The sequence below is a fragment of the Castor canadensis genome, chromosome 6 (assembly GCF_047511655.1).
Source record: "Castor canadensis chromosome 6, mCasCan1.hap1v2, whole genome shotgun sequence".
Classification (NCBI taxonomy): domain Eukaryota; kingdom Metazoa; phylum Chordata; class Mammalia; order Rodentia; family Castoridae; genus Castor; species Castor canadensis.
In genome coordinates this window covers 33009795-33014747 of record NC_133391.1, presented here as the reverse complement: position 1 = coordinate 33014747, position 4953 = coordinate 33009795, and positions in this window count along the sequence as shown.

Below are 4953 nucleotides of genomic sequence, written 5' to 3'. Positions count from 1 at the left end.
GAGCCCATGTAGCAATTGAATCTGGATATTGATTTCCACAGACATGCTGTAATCTATAGCAGTGCTTCCCAAATCTAGTATACATCAGAATGATCTCAGAGTAAGTTTTAATATACTTAGATTTCAAAACCCTTCTATTTTTAATAGTTTGAAGAGTATCAGTCCTAAACTTATAGATCTTAAAGTTTTTCATGTGATTCCAATTTTCTGTTAGTACCATTGTAATAAATAAGCACTTAAAAATAATTCTTTAAGTAGTTAAGCTTACCATCTACAAACATAATTTACCATACACTATAAGAATGAAAATGTAGTCACATATATTAATATGCATTAATTCTAATTCATATTTAATTCTTTTTTAACCACTCACTGATTAAATGTTCAAATATATAATTTGAAAGTTCCATGAAGGTCAACCAAATACCCATGGATACCTAAAAATGAGCAGGCCTTTTCCTGTTTTTTACAAAAGGCATTCTTTCTACCTTAGTCCCTTCCTTATGGTGCTTTTGAGAGGTTTAAAAATTCTATATTAATTCCTGTATAAGAAGTACATCAACCTAGTTCAACTTCAAATAGAAAAATAGAGGTGATGAATCAATTTGGTTTATAATACATATGTACATATATAAAGGTATATATATATGTATAAACGTAAATGTCACCATGAAACTACCTGTATAGCTATCTATAAACAAAAATGCCTTTTATCAATGACAGAGAATAGGAAGGTAAAACAGGTTCTGTCTGGGGGTTTGTAGCAGTGTAGGGGGAAGATATAAGGAAAATGCATAGGTGGGTGAATATGGTGGAAATACTATGTGCTCATGTATGAAAATGGAAAAATGAAACCTGTCGATACTATTCCAGGAAAGGGGGGAGGAGAGGATAAAGGAGAACGATGTAGGGATGACTTCAACCATGATGTACTATAAGAATTTTGCAAATGTCATGATGTACCCTAAGTACAACAATAATATGATAATTAAAAATGCATACTTTGAAGAAATTTTTGGAGGATTCCAAGATGGTGGATAGAGGTAGGAAGCAGAAAGCGAGCCTCCTATAGTGAAATCTTGGAGAGACGCTGGAGACACACTTTGCAGGCATAATCACTGAGAAAAGGCATAACTTTGACCCCTCCACACCTCCAGCTGGTGCAGAGAATCTCCACTTCACGTTAAACGGAGAAACGAGGAGGGCCCCCGGGGCCGCCAGTGGCCGGCACCCATAGGGAAGACATATACCAGGTGAGCTTCGCGGTACCGCGGTACTCCCACAGACAAGCCTGGGCCAGAGCAGCATAGCCCCCTGGACAGACCGACCTCCACCCGGGAAAAAAAAACTGAGTAATAAGCAATAAGAACAATTAAGACACGCTGGAAAGAGGGTGGGGCGCCCTGAGTGCTGAAGATTGGGGGAAGGGAATCCTTCCCAGGACTATAAATAAACAAGCCGGGCAGGCTGGAGAGCATCTGGCAGGAGCTGGGCGCACACCCAGCAACCAGGAGCGGGGAAGCTTGTGAGAATGATGGAGGGAGAAAAACTCCACAGGAGAGGAGGGAAGACCCACTTCCCACGTGAACTGTAAATAAACATGGCGGCCGGCAGGAGCAGCAGCACCGCCCAGTAAGCAGGAGCAGGAAAGCTTATGAAAGTGGCAGTGGGAGGAAAACTGCACAGGAGAGGGAGGAAGACCGACCTCCCACATGAACTGTAAATAAACACGCAGGCCTGACAACGCGGGGGGCACTGTCACCTTTCCCAGTGCTTGGAAAGGGGAAAGCCTGTAGCAGAGTCTCCTGCACAGAACTCTGAACAAACAAAGCCTGTGGGACCAGGTAAGTGCTAAGTTCACCCCAGAGATCTGTACAAATAATGCCGCCAGCTACAGCAAGCTGAGAGCAGCAGGCAGGCAAGCCACAGTTGCAGATACCAATCTCAGAACTGTCTCCAGACTCTTATTTTTTCTTTTTCTCCCTACTTTTGATGAGAGAACAACCGAATTACACCTGCAAGCCGAAAAACTTACTGAAACTGTATTGCATTTGAACTTGGGACACTTGGTGGGGCTTTGTGTGTGTGTGTGTGTGTGTGTGTGTGTATGTGTGTGTGTCTGTGTAGTTTTGTTCTACTTTATGCATCCCCTTTGATGAGACAACTACAGAACAACATCTGAGGCACCAACTCCAGGACTGGAGATTGAGACAGACACCCAAATTATTAAGACTGAAACTGCATTGCATATAAATTTGGAAGTTTTTTGGTTTTTCTTTTTTTTTTTTAATTTTCTATTTTCCATTTTATTTTAATTCATTTTTATATATAGATATTTCTTTCATTTACTTATTTTTATTTTTTTATCTTTGATTTTCAATCCTCTCTCTGTCTCTCTAATGTCTGTTCAGCTTACTGTCGATTAGTACACTAACACTCGCTGTTTATACCTTTGAAACTTTCTTGTCTGATACCTTGTTCTGCTTTCTCCCTCTTGTCTGTATATTTGTTTTCCCCTTTTCTTTAACTTCTTGCTTTCCATCTCAGCTCACCCTTCCATTCTAAATATTACCATTGTTATTATTACAAGCTAGAAAATACTTAATTGCACACAGTACAGGGACAGTAACAACACCAAAGACAATGAAAGGAAGACAGAAAAAACAGGGAAACCAGTTTCCCCACAGCAAAAAATTAGTACAGGAACCAGAGGGGAATGAAGAGAACAGAAACTCAGATCCAGACACCAACAAAATGAAGATAAACTATGCCAAAGGACCCAATGAAGTCCACAAGAATAATTTAAAAGAAGACATACTACAAGTACTCAATGAAAATTTTATAGAGATGATACTGGATAGGGTCAACCAAAATGTACAGGAGACACTCAAGAAATTCCAAGACAACAAAAATAGAGAATTTGAAAAAGCAAAGAAGAAATAAAGGAAACCATAGAAGCACTGTATAAACACTAAAGTGAAAGAGAAAACACAATGAATAAACAGATAAATGAACTCAGGACAAAAATAGATAAGATTAAAGAGGAAAACTGTCAGGATATGGAAAACCTCAGAAAAAAGAATGAAACAGAACTGCAAAACCAAACGGAAGGCCAATCCAGCAGAATAGAACAAACAGAAGACAGAATCTCAGAACTTGAAGATGAAATGGTAATTAAAGGAAAAACCGAAGAACTATTAATTAAACAAATCAAGACCTGTGAAAAGAAAATTCAAGAACTCACTGACTCCATCAAAAGACCAAACTTGAGAATCATGGGCATCGAAGAAAGAGAAAAGGTGCAAGCGAATGGAATGTGTAATATATTCAACAAAATAATAATGGAAAGTTTCCCAAATCTAGAGAAAGATATTCCCATACAGATGCAAGAGGCCTCCAGGACACCAAACAGACCAGATCAAAATAGAACTACTCCACGACATATCATCATTAAAACAACAAGTTCAGAAACTAAGGAAAGAATATTGAAGGCTGTAAGAGAGAAAAAACAAGTAACATACAAAGGTAAACCCATCAAAATCACAGCAGAGTTCTCAACAGAAACATTAAAAGCAAGAAGAGCGTGGGGTGAGATCTTCCAGGCAATGAATGAAAATAACTTCAACCCCAGGATACTCTACCCAGCAAAGCTATCATTCAAAATAGATGGAGCAATAAAAGTCTTCCATGATAAGCAGAAACTAAAACAATATGTGACCACAAAGCCACCATTACAAAAGATTCTGCAAGGGATTCTGCACACAGAAAGTGACACCCAACTTAACCATGAAAAGGCAGGCAGCACCAAACCACAGGAAAAGAAAAAGCAAGACAGTAGAGAGTAGCATCAAGTTAGGTACACACAATCAAACCTTCAAACAACTAAGACAACTTAATGGCAGGAATTACCACATACCTATCAGTACTAACACTTAATGTTAACATACTTAATTCACCCATCAAAAGACACCGTTTGACAAAATGGATTAGAAAAGAAGATCCAACAATATGTTGCTTACAGGAGACTCATCTCACCGACAGAAATAAGCATATGCTTAGGATGAAAGGCTGGAAGAAGATTTACCATGCCAATGGCCCCCGAAAACAGGCAGGAGCAGCAATACTTATCTCTGACAAAGTAGACTTCAAACATACATTGATCAAAAGAGATAAAGAAGGACATTCCATACTAATAAAAGGGGAAATAGACCAAAAGGAAATAATAATCATTAATCTGTATGCACCCAATGTCAACGCACCCAATTTCATCAAACATACCCTGAAAGACCTAAAAGCATATATAAACGCCAACACAGTGGTTGTGGGAGACTTTAACACCCCATTATCATCAATAGATAGGTCATCCAAACAAAACATCAATAAAGAAATCCAAGATCTAAAATATGCAATGGATCAAATGGACCTAGTAGATGTCTACAGAACATTTCATCCAACCTCTACACAATATACATTCTTCTCAGCAGCCCATGGAACCTTCTCCAAAATAGATCATATCCTAGGGGACAAAGCAAGCCTCAGCAAATATAAGAAAATAGAAATAATACCATGCATACTATCTGATCACAATGCAGTAAAAGTAGAACTCAACAATAAAAGTAAAGACAAGACAAAAAACATGCAAACAGTTGGAAACTAAATAACTCATTACTTAATGAAGAATGGGCCATCGATGAAATAAAAAAGGAAATTAAAAAGTTCCTGGAAGTCAATGAAAATGAAAATACAACCTACCGGAACCTATGGGACACAGCTAAGGCAGTCCTGAGAGGAAAGTTTATAGCCATGAGTGCATATATTAAAAAGATTGAAAGATCCCAAATCAATGACCTAATGATACATCTCAAACTCCTAGAAAAACAAGAACAAGCAAATCCCAAAACAAATAGGAGAGAAATAATAAAAATAAGAGCTGAAATCAACGAAATAGAAACC